Raw genomic sequence first — 18,682 nt, 5'->3', positions numbered from 1 at the left:
AAGAGAGATACCCACACTGTTTGCATTCTGGCAACGCCACACGCCTTACTTGGTCTGCTTATCAAATTCTTTTTGGATATTTTTGCCACTCCAAGACTATTTTAAAGTTAACTAGTATAGAATAAGAATAACAGCGGTTATTACCACATTTACTTGATTTTCTGAAGTTGTTGCGGTATTTATATTTACCCTAAATCATTCTTTATCTGATTTTTTTTTATTTTGACTAAAACTATAATCATCAAAGACCATGTTTGTACAGTACGTCACTTATTTTTTATAATATAGTATTTATCAATATTCATTTCCATTACCTATTATGTACTTTGTGTTTAATTTCTTCAAGATTGTCTACTGACATTGCACAACGAACTTTTTTCTTTCTTTCAACGAACCGGCCATATCCCACTGAGGCAGGGTAACCTAAAAAAAAAAAAACGAAAGTTTTTCTTTTTAAATTTAGTAATTTATACAGGAGAAGGGTTTACTAGCCCCTTGCTCCTGGCATTGTAGTCGCCTCTTACGACACGCATGGTTGGCTCTTTATACAGATTAAATCACTGGGATGAGCAGTTGTCCTCGTGAGTCTCCCACCAATAATATTGAGGCAAGCACTGACCCCTCCTGGCTAAGTGCTGTTACACTATTTATTTTATTGGCACCTCTAGCATCATTGGTGTTCCTCTTGGGTATTGTGGGCAATATCCAGACACACAATGGAGTGGTGAAAATATCCAAAAAAATTTTCATAAGCAGAGGAAAGACAGTGGTATTGCCAGAATGTAGCTGTAAACAGTGTGGGTGTCTGTCTTTCCAAGACCCTTACAGGTTTAGTGCTTGTTTATGATTATAATAATCTCTCTCCTCAAACACTAACCTTATACTTAATTTGGGTTGTGGGTTACCAAGAGTTTGTGTGAAAATTAATGATATTTTTTAGCTGCAATTTCAAAAAGGTCGTTAGAAAATTGCATATATACTCTGATTCAGTGTTAATTGAGGGTTTATGGGTGTGTGTGTATATATATATATATATATATATATATATATATATATATATATATATATATATATATATATATATATATATATACATACCTGGAGTTTACCTGGAGAGAGTTTCGGGGGTCAACGCCCCCGCGGCCCGGTCTGTGACCAGGCCTCCTGGTGGATCAGCGCCTGATCAACCAGGCTGTTGCTGCTGGCTGCACGCAAACCAACGTACGAGCCACAGCCCGGCTGATCAGGAACTGACTTTAGGTGCTTGTCCTGTGCCAGCTTGAAGACTGCCAGGGGTCTGTTGGTAATCCCCCTTATGTGTGCTGGGAGGCACACATAACATAAACACACAATACACACATAAAACACACACACACACATAACACACACACACATAACACACACACACACAACACACACACACATAACACACACACACATAACACACACACACACATAACACACACACATAACACACACACATAACACACACACACACACACATAACACACACACAAAACACACACACAAAACACACACACAAAACACACACACACACACACACACACAAAACACACACACAAAACACACACACAAAACACACACACAAAACACACACACAAAACACACACACAAAACACACACACAAAACACACACACAAAACACACACACACACACACAAAACACACACACAAAACACACACACACACACACACACACACACACACACACACACACACACACACACACAGAGTAGATCATCTGTTATCATGCCTCTCCAGTTTTCAACTACATTGGATGACTGCATCATTTTGTAGTCTGTAGCACCAGACTAGCCTGCCCCAGGCCCCGACTAACCTGCCCCAGGACCAGACTAGCCTGCCCCAGGCCCCGACTAGCCTGCCCCAGGACCAGACTAGCCTGCCCCAGGCCCCGACTAGCCTGCCCCAGGACCCGACTAGCCTGCCCCAGGCCCCGACTAGCCTGCCCCAGGCCCCGACTAGCCTGCCCCAGGCCCCGACTAGCCTGCCCCAGGCCCAGACTATGAAAGTAGGCAAACTTGAAACCCATTTAAACGTATGATCTGCACAATCCTTTTTCGCATAATCTGTTTAGGTGTCAGATTGAACAAAACTGAATATTGTTAAAAGGCAATTAACCATTCTGGATAATCTACTAACAGTCACCTTGTGAACTATGTATGTACTTTATGCTTTTTTGGCAAAGTGCTGTATAGCCCTTGTGGTTTAGCGCTTCTTTTTGATTATAATAATAATTTAGACAAAGTAACTGCCATTTTTTCGAACAATTGGAGAATAAATTCGTTTTCACAACAGCTTGCTGCAGAAACTAATCCAACCCTCTTAAAATTAATATATATGTACTACACCGATGTTAAGTACTGAATACAGTGGACCCCCGGTTAACGATATTTTTTCACTCCAGAAGTATGTTCAGGTGCCAGTACTGAACGAATTTGTTCCCATAAGGAATATTGTGAAGTAGATTAGTCCATTTCAGACCCCCAAACATACACATACAAACGCACTTACGTAAATACACTTACATAATTGGCCGCATTGGGAGGTGATCGTTAAGCGGGGGTCCACTGTGTAGCCTGACCTAAGGAGGGTAGAATTAAGCTAAATTATATGGTTAATTTTACCCTTGTAGGTTTAGTGCTTCTTTTTTATTATAATGTTAATTTTAGCCAGTTTTGATGTGGCTAAGATACAGCAGTTTTAATACGAAATTAAAAATTTGAAGGACTGTGTTACGGTAATTTGCAAAATATACAGTATCTGTCGGTGCATAAAATAATTGGTTGAAAAGATCAATTTTTTATTGCAGTTTGGCTTGATTGACTTGGCCTAAAAAACACACAATAATTTATATACACATTTTCCATTATTTCATCAAATTAGTATCACGTTATGTAATGTTTGTATAACACAAACATTATTGTCCTAATACACTAGCTTGACGATTATTATTATTTTTTTTTTAACACTTCGGCATCTCCCACCAAGGCAGGGCGACCCAAAAAGAAAGAAAAAAAAAAACTTAATTCATTCAACACTTTCAACATCACTCATACATAATCACTATCTCTACAGATTATTTACGATTATTTATCATGGATAAAAGTCGGTATCAGGTTCTCAAATTGGCGTGCAAGAATAGTGTAATGTACTCGGAGGAATGGGGAATGCTACACGAGGGAGACGTATGCGGACTATGCAGTTGAGCCTTCACTATATTAGGTGATACATGCTCTCAGTGGTAAAGGATGGAAATGGATTATCATAATCCATAGTTTTCATATTTATTATGCTGGTTAAATTATATATATATAAACGATTTGAAGTGTGAACTTCAAAATACTGTAATTAGCATACATTTTATAGTGAGGGTAGATTTTTAGTGGAAAAAACCAGTTTAAGTTGTAAATTTGATTTACAATTCATCAATGACAAGATACTATAACTATGGTATGATGATATAATACAAAAAATGCGTATGAATTGTATGAAAAGGAATTGGACAAATGTTCAGTACATAATACTGTACAGTACTTTAATTGCCAGTTTTATATAATTTATATTTTACTTCTGTGTAGGAAACTCGGCAATCCTCTGACTATGAAATTTTTAGATTTTTAATTATCATTATAAAAAAAATATTGAGATGGTAAGTTAAGAGCCTCATTTTACTTCAGTAGTTGTGCTTGTAGCTAGCACGCAATTTTATGGTGTAATAATGTTGGTAGAATTACCGACAATATGTTAGATAAGAGGACACAAGTGCAACTAATGTGGCATTCTATTGTGTCAACGTTTCCCTCTCCTGGAGAGTGAAACGTTGCCACAATAAAATGTCACATTAGTTGCACTTGTGTACTTTTACCAAACAAATTTTATGGTGACCTTTTACAACAAACACGTGCTTTAGTAATACAACACTAAATTGTAAACAATAATATTTAAGCATATTGCACTGTACATGATGTAATATAAGTTAATAGCCTAGTTGACCATGTTCTTAAAGCAACTAGGAAGAAGGCTGAAAACGAGGCATGGTGACACTTATTGCAATTTGCTCCACACCATATTCAGACTTACTTTTTTTGCTTAATATCCCAATTCAAACTCTACCTGGAGGGTGTTTCAGGGGTCGATACCCCTGTGGCCTGGTCCATGACCAGGCATACATGTTAAAGAATAAAAGACACAATACTGTGACTGGAACAATACACGCATAACCCGCACATAGGAAAGAGAAGCTTACGATGATGTTTTGGTTTGATTTGGTCCATTTACACCACACGGTGTGACTGTAAGTGGTCCAATTCAAACTGAAGTGTTGTCGTAAGCTTCTCTCTCCTACGTGCAGGTTATTTGTGTATATATTTAAACTATATGATGGGGTGTAATGCAATCATTATTTATCAATAGATCTTTTGACTGTTCCATTGATAAATATCAGATTTCCAAATAGACTTCATTTATTTAAGGGTTTTAATGTCTCATGAGGTATTAATTAACAAAAGTAACTTTAAATAATTGTGTGATTATGTATTCAATCTTAATAAATCTACCACAGCATGTGAACTTCGTTCATATATTTGCCTTTATTGTCTTGGTCTAGTTCTTACCCATATGGGTTTCTTGTAATCTTGTAGTCTATTTCTGTGTATGTAAGAAAGAAAATGGTTTTGAGGTCTTAGCAGGTGTTAAAATTTACCAGCTATTATTTAATGCTGTATAGCCCTTGTGGCTTAGCGCTTCTTTTTGATTATAATAATAATGATAATATTATTTAACGTGGAACCAGTCGAAGTGTGTTCTCGCTTCGGTACTTACTGAAACTTCAATATCTGCCAGGATCTCTGAAAATAATAAATTTTTTCTTTCAATTTTATTTATTGAAAAGCTGAGGGTACCAGGTAGTAGGATTGTTATATAAGTTAAGGACATTTAGCTCCTAGAATATTACCATAATAACTAGACATTACCTATTTCTGCAAAATATTCAAAACTGAATTGAAGTTTGTAATAATGGGGTCAGGGGCTGGGGACGAGAATAATGCCTGGCATTGGCAGTAAATGCACTGATTTATATATGTAGTTTCAATGAATATATGGAAGTGCAGCTTACATTTTCTTCATAATAGTATCTCTAAATCAGGGAAGGGTAAGGTTAAGTCTTATTGTTTTCTTAAAGAAGTGTCCACATTAGCCAAATAACTGCCGATTAAATGCCTGGAATTTCCCAATTATTTTTTTTTTTTTTACTGTTTGTTTCATGTAATGTTTAACTATTGTATATCTTTTGTTAAATAAAACTCATTTTTGTACAGAGCTGTGTGAATAAGCCTTATTTTAGTAGATTTTATTGTGTATTTGGAACTCTTGGGGCAACAAATTGGATATTTTCTCTACCTATATTGAGATCAAAATTGAACATCCCTATCCCTCTCCTTTTGATCACATTATCTGGATATTTCGTTTTTTGGTAAATCCAACCCATAGACAGACGGAAAAGGAATCGTCTCCCCTTTACATAGCTTCCATTGGTAGTGCTGTAGTGGTTGTCACTCCATCCGATAGAAATTGGATCATCTTAGGGCGGTAGTGAGGGGAGACTTTTAGCAAGGAAACCTTTCATTATTATGACATTTCACCCATTGAGGTGCTTTGTCAAGTACTATACATAGATAACTGTGTAATGTCCCAAGTGGGCAAAATGTCATAATAAAAGAATTCTTTTCTGAAAGTATATTTTTACCACATACGTTGGCTTGCAGCCATTCACTTAGTCTGGGCGTCAGGTGATCCTCGGGTGAGACATTGGGTGATCATCAAGCAGGACATATGGTGGAAGTACTAAGTCCTGGAGGTTGCCTGTGCATTTGGGAGTGGTAGCTGTTGGTGTATGCTCCTGGTAATACTTGCTGGTTCACCTGTTAGCACTATTACTTAGATTTTAGATTTTGCCACCGAAGTGGCTAGTTTATTGTGCACCCCATATCCATCCTGTGGACGGTAGCGCGAGAGCATATGGATACACAAAAGGCCTAGGAACTAGGCCCCAAAGGGTTAACAGGAATACATATGGATTTATATCTACATATCTATAGTTCACTTATCTGTTACAAGCAAATTTAGGAAATTTGCTTAGTATATCTGGTATCTTATTTTCATTAATAAGATATCTTGACATGTCACATAGGTTATTATACTGTCTGTCTCTGTATTCCTCAATAAGTGGACAATTAAGCACAGTGTTCAAGAGAGTGACCATATGCCTGATCACATAATTTACATTTAGTTTGATCATCATGTGTGTGTCTCCCAAACTGCCAGAAGTACCCACTATTACTTGAAGGACAGTTATTCAATTTTATTTAGCCTTGGTCACTCTGTTCTGGAGGTGACTTCATGGTGTGTACCAGGTATGGCAAGAAGTTCCCAGGTAACAACAGCACTTGTTTTCAGTGGTGGTTGTGGTTCAGGGTGGGTACATTATTTTTTTGTTTATTCTCAATGCTATCCTCACCTAGTATAATTATAATCTATGAGATCCTGAGTGACTGCAACACCCTTTACCCACCTCACCATGCCCTCAGACCTTCCTCAGAACCCTAAATCTCGTTGGAGCAATCACTGCTCTTGCATCCACTTCTGGCCTTCACTTTACCTTACCTATAGATTCTGCTTCTCCCACAATGCCATAACAGTTTTCAGATCAATTGCATGTCAGGTGGCAGAATGGCCTGTGATTTTCCTACATGATCTAATTGAACACCTGACAATTCTGCATTGACAGCTACCCAACTCTCTCCAGTGCTTACCACTATAATCTATTAACAGTAATGGACAAAATTCTTCAAACACTAACTTATAATACCTAATATGTACATACATAAGTGAGAGTGATGTCAGACAAGAGTATCTAACCTCCACCGACCAAGACATCTCCTTTCACACACATTAAGCATTGCATGACCGTGGAGGTTTAGTACTTAGTTTTAATTATAATAATTTTCACACATTGAAAAGTTGGATGTGCATCGTCAAAGTGATCGATATCAACCAAACTGAGAAGGTATTTTACCTATATGCACTGCAGTTCAGACTTGCCCACATTTTAACCTCAGTTGAATCAATGTAACCTATGTTACCTCACAGACTACAGAATGTGCCACATATCCAAAACAGTTGAAATTCCAACACCTTATCACCAAAGTAGAAATGTATATCCTTTTTAACCAGGGCAAAGAAGATAACCAAGCAAGATAGCAAAATTAACATTTGATTGCCTTGTACATCCACCCTCAGTCTATGTAGCTAGTGATCACGTAGCAGCAGTGGCAGAGCATGCTGGGGTGCTGTGGAACTGCAGCACCCCCTATTTTCACTCGATATCGATAACATTCAATATAATGAGTTTTTATTTAATTCTTTCTTTATACTTGTACATGCAAGGGTGCTGCAGTTCCGCAGCACCCCCGCACGAGCCATCACTGCTTAGCAGTGAGAGAAATGAAATGGACACCTCGACAATACCACAAGTAATGGCGTAATGTCCACCCTATAATGTATTGCCACTAACAGGCTGTCTTCAAGACCCCTGGAGGTCTTCAAGACCCCTGGAGGTCTTCAAGACCCCTGGTTGTCTTCAAGAGGGAGCTGGACACACACACACAGTCAGTACCTGACCAGCCAGGCTGTGGTTCCTATGTTGATTTATGTGCATCCAGCAGTAACAACCTGGTTTATCAGTCCCTGATCCACCACTAGGCCTGATCATGGACAGTGCCACGGGGGCGCTGACCCCCGGAACATCCACCAGGTAGACCCAGTCTACAAAGAGACAAATCATAACTTTCCTGCATTCAGTCTTCATCATTCAGTCTTCATCATTCAGTCTTCATCATTCAGTCTTCATCATTCAGTCTTCATCATTCAGTCTTCATCATTCAGTCTTCATCATTCAGTCTTCATCATTCAGACTTCATCATTCAGTCTTCATCATTCACTCTTCATCATTCAGTCTTCATCATTCAGTCTTCATCATTCAGTCTTCATCATTCAGTCTTCATCATTCAGTCTTCATCATTCAGTCTTCATCATTCAGTCTTCATCATTCAGTCTTCACCATTCAGTCTTCATCATTCAGTCTTCATCATTCAGTCTTCATCATTCAGTCTTCATCATTCAGTCTTCATCATTCAGTCTTCATCATTCAGTCTTCATCATTCAGTCTTCATCATTCAATCTTCATCATTCAGTCTTCATCATTCAGTCTTCATCATTCAGTCTTCATCATTCAGTCTTCATCATTCAGTCTTCACCATTCAGTCTTCATCATTCAGTCTTCACCATTCAGTCTTCATCATTCAGTCTTCACCATTCAGTCTTCATCATTCAGTCTTCATCATTCAGTCTTCATCATTCAGTCTTCACCATTCAGTCTTCATCATTCAGTCTTCATCATTCAGTCTTCATCATTCAGTCTTCATCATTCAGTCTTCACCATTCAGTCTTCATCATTCAGTCTTCATCATTCAGTCTTCATCATTCAGTCTTCATCATTCAGTCTTCACCATTCAGTCTTCATCATTCAGTCTTCATCATTCAGTCTTCACCATTCAGTCTTCATCATTCAGTCTTCACCATTCAGTCTTCATCATTCAGTCTTCATCATTCAGTCTTCATCATTCAGTCTTCACCATTCAGTCTTCATCATTCAGTCTTCATCATTCAGTCTTCATCATTCAGTCTTCATCATTCAGTCTTCATCATTCAGTCTTCACCATTCAGTCTTCATCATTCAGTCTTCATCATTCAGTCTTCATCATTCAGTCTTCATCATTCAGTCTTCATCATTCAGTCTTCACCATTCAGTCTTCATCATTCAGTCTTCATCATTCAGTCTTCATCATTCAGTCTTCATCATTCAGTCTTCATCATTCAGTCTTCATCATTCAGTCTTCACGAAACAGAGAGATGTGATATTTGAGAGAAGTCTCAGCAGTGGATATTTTAAATCACATTGTAAATTAAGTTTTCACTGCATGTATATCTCTCTCCATCGTCCCCTCAAGGAAGGTTCCTTGATGCTGGTGAGATGCTCTTGATTCAAGGCCCCTCAAGGAAGGTTCCTTGATGCTGGTGAGATGCTCTTGATTCAAGGCCCCTCAAGGAAGGTTCCTTGATGCTGGTGAGATGCTCTTGATTCAAGGCCCCTCAAGGAAGGTTCCTTGATGCTGGTGAGATGCTCTTGATTCAAGGCCCCTCAAGGAAGGTTCCTTGATGCTGGTGAGATGCTCTTGATTCAAGTCCCCTCAAGGAAGGTTCCTTGATGCTGGTGAGATGCTCTTGATTCAAGGCCCCTCAAGGAAGGTTCCTTGATGCTGGTGAGATGCTCTTGATTCAAGTCCCCTCAAGGAAGGTTCCTTGATGCTGGTGAGATGCTCTTGATTCAAGGCCCCTCAAGGAAGGTTCCTTGATGCTGGTGAGATGCTCTTGATTCAAGGCCCCTCAAGGAAGGTTCCTTGATGCTGGTGAGATGCTCTTGATTCAAGGCCCCTCAAGGAAGGTTCCTTGATGCTGGTGAGGGGCTCTTGATCTTGGGAATTGGAGCTGTTCTCCAGTTCCCTGAATTAAACCTGAATACCTTCCACATCTTCCCCCAGGTGCAGTATAATCCTAAGAGTTTAGCGCTTCCCCTTTGATTATAATACTAACTCTCTCCATTGTGCTGATATTTTATGCCATTTCTATCCACAGTGAGAAGAAAGTCTTGGTGCTTTCTTCTAGGGAAAGCAAGTCTTAGAATCAACACTTTCTCCTGGGGAAAGTTAGTCTGAGAAAGTCAACACTACATCTACTCAACTTTTTATTTAAAAAAACACACTGTTGGACCTACAGTGAATAGTTGAACTTACTCAGTTATGGAAAACTCGAGGAAATAAAAACTTTATCGGTATAAAACAAATTCTAACCACACAATAGAGTGAAAAACTATTGTGAAGGACCTGGGAGTGATAATGTCAGAGGATCTCACCCTCAAACAAACCATACCCCCGGCCGGGATTGAACCCACGGTCATAGAGTCTCAAAACTCCAGCCCGTCGCGTTAGCCACTAGACCAGCTAGCCACAATAAGATTCATCCAACTAGGTATATTTCTACACCATAGGAAGGTTAGCGTAGGCACCTCTGTGACCACAAATGCTAACGCGACGGGCTGGAGTTTTGAGACTCTATGACCGCGGGTTCAATCCCGGCCAGGGGTATGGTTTATTTGCAATCGTGTCATTACGATTTCTTAAGTCATGTTGACGGCAGTGAAGGGACTTGAGCTAGAGTTCGTCACGGCCACGCTAGCTGGAGATTCGTCTGTAAAAACTTGCATTTGTGGTCACAGAGGTGCCTGTGCTAACCTTCCTATGGTGTAGAAATATACCTAGTTGGATGAATCTTATTGTGGCTAGCTGGTCTAGTGGCTAACGCGACGGGCTGGAGTTTTGAGACTCTATGACCGCGGGTTCAATCCCGGCAGGGGGTATGGTTTATTTGCAATCGTGTCATTACGATTTCTTAAGTCATCTCACCCTCAAGTATCACAATGTAAAGTCCCATGATTTGTATTCACTGGAATGCAGGCGAGAGAGATACATTATAATATACACCTAAAAAGTCCTAGAGGGATTAGTACCAAACTTGTACACGAAAATCACTCCCTATGATAGCAAGAGACTGGGCAGGAGATGCAACATTCCCCCAGTGATAAGCAGTGGTGCCACGAGTACACTGAGAGACAACACAATAAGTGTTAGGGGCCCAAGACTGTTCATCTGACTCCCAGCATACATAACGGGGATTACCAATTGACCCCTGGTTGTCTTCAAGACCCCTGGTGGTTTTCAAGACCCCTGGTTGTCTTCAAGACCCCTGGCTGTCTTCAAGACCCCTGGCTGTCTTCAAGAGGGAGCTGGACAGACAAAGTCAGTACCTGACCAGCCAGGCAGTGGTTCCTACGCTGGTTTACGTGTATCCAGCAGTAACAACCACGATGATTAGTCCCTGATCCACCACCAGGCCTGGTCATGCACCGTGCCACGGGGGCGCTGACCCCCAGAACACCCTACAAGTATAAAATCTAGTTAAAAGTTTGAAAGTAAACTGGGTATGTAGAGGGATACCTCTATTCCTTCAAAGTTAACTATTGTGGAGAAAAAGGAACATTAAACTTAACGTAATGAGGAGATAACTAAAACAGGTGTTAGTTCAATGGAAATACAAGGACTCCCAGTGGAAGTACAAGGACCCCAGTGGAAATATAAGGACCCCAGTGGAAATACAAGGACCCCAGTGGAAATATAAGGACCCCAGTGGAAATACAAGGACTCCCAGTGGAAATACAAGGACTCCCAGTGGAAATACAAGGACCCCAGTGGAAATATAAGGAACCCAGTGGAAATACAAGGACTCCGGTGGAAATTCAAGGACCTCCAATGGAAATACAAGGACCCCAGTGGAAATACAAGGACCCCAGTGGAAATATAAGGACCCCAGTGGAAATACAAGGACTCCCAGTGGAAATACAAGGACTCCCAGTGGAAATACAAGGACCCCAGTGGAAATATAAGGAACCCAGTGGAAATACAAGGACTCCGGTGGAAATTCAAGGACCTCCAATGGAAATACAAGGACCCCAGTGGAAATACAAGGACCCCAGTGGAAATATAAGGACCCCAGTGGAAATGCAAGGACTCCCAGTGGAAATAAGTCACTGTCTGACTTTTTTGGGATATCCTGGTAAGTTTATTTAGGTACAGGTATACACAAATACAGTTATATAGATTATCATACATAGCAGCATATGTGTAGATTACTCAGGATAAACCAAGGAAGTCAAAACTTATTTCCATTTGGTCCTAGATAATTTACACCATATATGTTACTTATATACATATATATATATATATATATATATATATATATATATATATATATATATATATATATATATATATATATATATATATATATATATATATATATATATATATCACTGTTTCGCCCACACAGTGGACTTTATCAATGTTTTGCCCACACAGTCGACTTTATCAATGTTTCGCCCACACAGTGGACTTTATCAAGTCACAAACAGATGGACCTGGGTGAAAGGTAGGTGAGTATTTATAGGATAGTCTGGTGGAGAATACTGCATGTGACAAACTTCCGAGTAGGGTGATGGAGGCTACGATCTTGGGTACCCTTAAAATCAGAATGGATAAGTATGTAAGTAGACTTTCTAACACAAATGTGATCAATGATTTTGAAAACCGACAAGTTGAAGATTGAGATACTTATGCAACATATGGGAATTTTATACCCTCCTTACACCTTCCTGCTTTGTATTAGACTGATAAAGTCACTGTGTGGAGAAACGTTTCCACAATAAAAAATCCCATATGTTGCTTAAGTGTCTCAATTCTTCATTATGTTTTCCTGTGCCTAGAGTTACTTGTGATGAATTTTGGTAAGTTAGAGGTTATTAAAGGCTGAGAAAACCTTACACAATAGACCAGTGGTTCCCAAACTTTTTCAGCTTGTTACCCAATTTAAAATGCCACATAAAGCATGTTACCCCTTTCACAAAATGTTGTTATTATTGATATATATGGCTAAATTAAAACACTTGAGATATTTTCTTTTATTTATTGTATTTGAACATTGTGCATCTCTAATGACTATTACCAAAGATGTCAAGAACATCAGTGGGATGAATGGAGTTGTATACTTGAAGCTAGTTTAGGAATTCTTGGCTTCATACCAGCTTATGTCTACCTCGGCTGATGCTCACAGATAAACTGACAGTGTGAAATAGAGGCAGCCTCAGGAAGTGAGTGACGCGTACTGGACAGGTCGATCTGGGCTACTGAGTGACTTTTGTCCTGAAGCATACTTGTCAAAATACTTTTGGGTTTCCACACACTTAGCTATATATTTCTTCTTTTCTAATACTGTATATTAGTTTTTGATGTTTATTGTTATTTGGTTTAACTTTATTACTTACTTATAATAGGTTTACTTTACAACTTTATATACTAAGACAAAGTTAACAATAATCCTCATACCGGGTACCGCATTGTTTTCTTGATTTTCAGAATTCATAACTTTTTTTCTGTCACCCCTCCATTACCCCCCAAAAATGGTTAAATTACCCCCAGGGGGTAATTTACCCCCAGTTTGGGAACCACTGCAATAGACTATGCAAGGTAGGAATAATCAATTTTTCTGACTTTTGGGAGATTTCTTACATAATTTACACTATATATGCTACCAGTACATGTGTCCATATACCTAGAGTTACTTGTAATGGATTTTGTTAAGTTAGAGGTTATTAAAGGCTGAGAAAACCATATAGAATAGGCTACCAAAGACAGGCACAGTCTTTTTTTTTTTTTACTTTTTTGGGTTATTGAGGATAATTTAGACCACATATGCTATTTCTAAATATGTCCCCCTATACCTAGATTAACATGTGATTAATTTTGTTAAGTTAGAGGTTATTGAAAACCAAGAAAACCATATAAAATAGATTGCCCAAGACAGGAACAATCACTTTTTCTGACTTTCTGGGGAATATCCTAGATAATTTACACTATGTATGGTACCAATACATGTGTTTATACAGCTAGAATACTACGTGACAGGTGTTTTTTAAGTTAGAGGTTATTAAAACCCCCGAAAACCAGGTAGAACAGAAAACCCAAAACAGGAGCAATCACTTTTTTTAATTTTTTAGGGAATATTCTAGATAATTTAGAGTACACAAGCTACCAGTACATCTCCCCCTATACCTAGAATACCACATAACAGGTTTTGCTAAGTTAGAGGTTTATTAAACCCCAGAAAAGGAGGTAGAACAGAAAACCCAAGACTGGAACAATCACTTTTCTAACATTTTAGGGAATATTGTAGATAGTTTAGAGTACACAAGCTATCAGTACATGCATATATAAAGCGAGAGTACGACATGACAGGTTTTGTTAAGTTAGAGGTTTATTAAACCCCAGAAAAAGGAGGTAGAACAGAAAACGTTAAGAGAAGCAGCGTTGCTAACGGTGGGAGGGTTGATGTGACCTCCAGGAACCATGATCCAGAGAGAGGTGGGGCGGGTTATACTTCTACCAGTTATATCTCAAATATTAGTGTCTTGTGTGTGACCTGACTCTCCCTGGCCATGGATCAAGAGCCCCGCTAGCTGCCACGCTACTTGGATAATGACGTCGAGGTGTGCAAGAGGTAGGAAATGTGGAATATTATGAGGGGGGTGAGTTGTTTGTAGTTCCCTTGTGTAGCAACGCCATGTTATCCAATATGGTATTAAATGGTGGCGCTACCATGATGGTAGTGGCGCTACCATGATGGTAGTGGTGCTTACTGTGGGGTTAGTGGCGCTACCATGATGGTAGTGGTGCTACCATGATGGTAGTGGTGCTTACTGTGGGGTTAGTGGCGCTACCATGATGGTAGTGGCGCTACCATGATGGTAGTGGTGCTTACTGTGGGGTTAGTGGCGCTACCATGATGGTAGTGGTGCTACCATGATGGTAGTGGTGCTTACTGTGGGGTTAGTGGCGCTACCATGATGGTAGTGGCGCTACCATGATGGTAGTGGCGCTTACTGTGGGGTTAGTGGCGCTACCATGATGGTAGTGGTGCTACCATGATGGTAGTGGTGCTTACTGTGGGGTTAGTGGCGCTACCATGATGGTAGTGGTGCTACCATGATGGTAGTGGTGCTTACTGTGGGGTTAGTGGCGCTACCATGATGGTAGTGGCGCTACCATGATGGTAGTGGTGCTTACTGTGGGGTTAGTGGCGCTACCATGATGGTAGTGGTGCTACCATGATGGTAGTGGTGCTTACTGTGGGGTTAGTGGCGCTACCATGATGGTAGTGGCGCTACCATGATGGTAGTGGCGCTACCATGATGGTAGTGGCGCTACCATGATGGTAGTGGTGCTTACTGTGGGGTTAGTGGCGCTACCATGATGGTAGTGGTGCTACCATGATGGTAGTGGTGCTTACTGTGGGGTTAGTGGCGCTACCATGATGGTAGTGGTGCTACCATGATGGTAGTGGTGCTTACTGTGGGGTTAGTGGCGCTACCATGATGGTAGTGGCGCTACCATGATGGTAGTGGCGCTTACTGTGGGGTTAGTGGCGCTACCATGATGGTAGTGGTGCTACCATGATGGTAGTGGTGCTTACTGTGGGGTTAGTGGCGCTACCATGATGGTAGTGGTGCTACCATGATGGTAGTGGTGCTTACTGTGGGGTTAGTGGCGCTACCATGATGGTAGTGGCGCTACCATGATGGTAGTGGTGCTTACTGTGGGGTTAGTGGCGCTACCATGATGGTAGTGGTGCTACCATGATGGTAGTGGTGCTTACTGTGGGGTTAGTGGCGCTACCATGATGGTAGTGGCGCTACCATGATGGTAGTGGCGCTACCATGATGGTAGTGGCGCTACCATGATGGTAGTGGTGCTTACTGTGGGGTTAGTGGCGCTACCATGATGGTAGTGGTGCTACCATGATGGTAGTGGTGCTTACTGTGGGGTTAGTGGCGCTACCATGATGGTAGTGGCGCTACCATGATGGTAGTGGTGCTTACTGTGGGGTTAGTGGCGCTACCATGATGGTAGTGGTGCTACCATGATGGTAGTGGCGCTTACTGTGGGGTTAGTGGCGCTACCATGATGGTAGTGGTGCTTACTGTGGGGTTAGTGGCGCTACCATGATGGTAGTGGTGCTTACTGTGGGGTTAGTGGCGCTACCATGATGGTAGTGGTGCTTACTGTGGGGTTAGTGGCGCTACCATGATGGTAGTGGCGCTACCATGATGGTAGTGGCGCTACCATGATGGTAGTGGCGCTACCATGATGGTAGTGGCGCTACCATGATGGTAGTGGCGCTTACTGTGGGGTTAGTGGCGCTACCATGATGGTAGTGGCGCTACCATGATGGTAGTGGTGCTTACTGTGGGGTTAGTGGCGCTACCATGATGGTAGTGGCGCTACCATGATGGTAGTGGCGCTACCATGATGGTAGTGGCGCTTACTGTGGGGTTAGTGGCGCTACCATGATGGTAGTGGTGCTACCATGATGGTAGTGGTGCTTACTGTGGGGTTAGTGGCGCTACCATGATGGTAGTGGTGCTTACTGTGGGGTTAGTGGCGCTACCATGATGGTAGTGGTGCTACCATGATGGTAGTGGCGCTTACTGTGGGGTTAGTGGCGCTACCATGATGGTAGTGGTGCTACCATGATGGTAGTGGTGCTTACTGTGGGGTTAGTGGCGCTACCATGATGGTAGTGGTGCTACCATGATGGTAGTGGCGCTTACTGTGGGGTTAGTGGCGCTACCATGATGGTAGTGGTGCTACCATGATGGTAGTGGCGCTTACTGTGGGGTTAGTGGCGCTACCATTATGGTAGTGGAGCTACCATGATGGTAGTGGCGCTACCATGATGGTAGTGGTGCTACCATGATGGTAGTGGTGCTACCATGATGGTAGTGGCGCTACCATGATGGTAGTGGCGCTACCATGATGGTAGTGGTGCTTACTGTGGGGTTAGTGGCGCTACCATGATGGTAGTGGCGCTACCATGATGGTAGTGGCGCTTACTGTGGGGTTAGTGGCGCTACCATGATGGTCGTGGTGCTTACTGTGGGGTTAGTGGCGCTACCATGGTGGTAGTGGTGCTTACTGTGGGGTTAGTGGCGCTACCATGATGGTAGTGGTGCTACCATGATGGTAGTGGCGCTATCATGATGGTAGTGGTGCTACCATGATGGTAGTGGTGCTACCATGATGGTAGTGGCGCTACCATGATGGTAGTGGCGCTACCATGATGGTAGTGGTGCTTACTGTGGGGTTAGTGGCGCTACCATGATGGTAGTGGCGCTACCATGATGGTAGTGGTGCTTACTGTGGGGTTAGTGGCGCTACCATGATGGTAGTGGCGCTACCATGATGGTAGTGGCGCTTACTGTGGGGTTAGTGGCGCTACCATGATGGTCGTGGTGCTTACTGTGGGGTTAGTGGCGCTACCATGGTGGTAGTGGTGCTTACTGTGGGGTTAGTGGCGCTACCATGATGGTAGTGGTGCTACCATGATGGTAGTGGCGCTATCATGATGGTAGTGGTGCTACCATGATGGTAGTGGTGCTACCATGATGGTAGTGGCGCTACCATGATGGTAGTGGCGCTACCATGATGGTAGTGGTGCTTACTGTGGGGTTAGTGGCGCTACCATGATGGTAGTGGCGCTACCATGATGGTAGTGGTGCTTACTGTGGGGTTAGTGGCGCTACCATGATGGTAGTGGCGCTTACTGTGGGGTTAGTGGCGCTACCGTGATGGTAGTGGTGCTTACTGTGGGGTTAGTGGCGCTACCATGATGGTAGTGGCGCTACCATGATGGTAGTGGTGCTTACTGTGGGGTTAGTGGCGCTACCATGATGGTAGTGGCGCTACCATGATGGTAGTGGCGCTTACTGTGGGGTTAGTGGCGCTACCATGATGGTCGTGGTGCTTACTGTGGGGTTAGTGGCGCTACCATGGTGGTAGTGGTGCTTACTGTGGGGTTAGTGGCGCTACCATGATGGTAGTGGTGCTACCATGATGGTAGTGGCGCTATCATGATGGTAGTGGTGCTACCATGATGGTAGTGGTGCTACCATGATGGTAGTGGCGCTACCATGATGGTAGTGGCGCTACCATGATGGTAGTGGTGCTTACTGTGGGGTTAGTGGCGCTACCATGATGGTAGTGGCGCTACCATGATGGTAGTGGTGCTTACTGTGGGGTTAGTGGCGCTACCATGATGGTAGTGGCGCTACCATGATGGTAGTGGCGCTTACTGTGGGGTTAGTGGCGCTACCATGATGGTCGTGGTGCTTACTGTGGGGTTAGTGGCGCTACCATGGTGGTAGTGGTGCTTACTGTGGGGTTAGTGGCGCTACCATGATGGTAGTGGTGCTACCATGATGGTAGTGGCGCTATCATGATGGTAGTGGTGCTACCATGATGGTAGTGGTGCTACCATGATGGTAGTGGCGCTACCATGATGGTAGTGGCGCTACCATGATGGTAGTGGTGCTTACTGTGGGGTTAGTGGCGCTACCATGATGGTAGTGGCGCTACCATGATGGTAGTGGTGCTTACTGTGGGGTTAGTGGCGCTACCATGATGGTAGTGGCGCTTACTGTGGGGTTAGTGGCGCTACCGTGATGGTAGTGGTGCTTACTGTGGGGTTAGTGGCGCTACCATGATGGTAGTGGCGCTACCATGATGGTAGTGGTGCTTACTGTGGGGTTAGTGGCGCTACCATGATGGTAGTGGTGCTACCATGATGGTAGTGGTGCTACCATGATGGTAGTGGCGCTTACTGTGGGGTTAGTGGCGCTACCATGATGGTAGTGGCGCTTACTGTGGGGTTAGTGGCGCTACCATGATGGTAGTGGCGCTACCATGATGGTAGTGGTGCTTACTGTGGGGTTAGTGGCGCTACCATGATGGTAGTGGCGCTACCATGATGGTAGTGGCGCTCACTGTGGGGTTAGTGGCGCTACCATGATGGTAGTGGC

General features: G+C 42.5%; 2 protein-coding genes across 2 annotated transcripts in view; both read left to right on the top strand.

Annotated features, from left to right (window-relative positions):
* The window catches only part of LOC128704665 (zinc finger protein 91), a 65,118-nt gene that overhangs the window by 16,964 nt on the left and 29,472 nt on the right, over window positions 1-18,682 (top strand). The window lies entirely within an intron of this gene.
* Window positions 14,141-18,682, top strand: part of LOC128704664 (zinc finger protein 91) — a 123,093-nt gene continuing 118,551 nt past the window's right edge. Inside the window, exon 1 of the mRNA XM_070079660.1 lies at window positions 14,141-14,325. The gene's annotated coding sequence lies outside the window, so the exon portion shown is untranslated. The remainder of the gene's footprint in view (window positions 14,326-18,682) is intronic.

This window comes from Cherax quadricarinatus, chromosome 100 (genome assembly GCF_038502225.1).
Source record: "Cherax quadricarinatus isolate ZL_2023a chromosome 100, ASM3850222v1, whole genome shotgun sequence".
Taxonomy (NCBI): Eukaryota; Metazoa; Arthropoda; class Malacostraca; order Decapoda; family Parastacidae; genus Cherax; species Cherax quadricarinatus.
The sequence above is the reverse complement of the archived record's forward strand: the minus strand, read 5'-3'. Positions and strand labels throughout refer to the sequence as shown.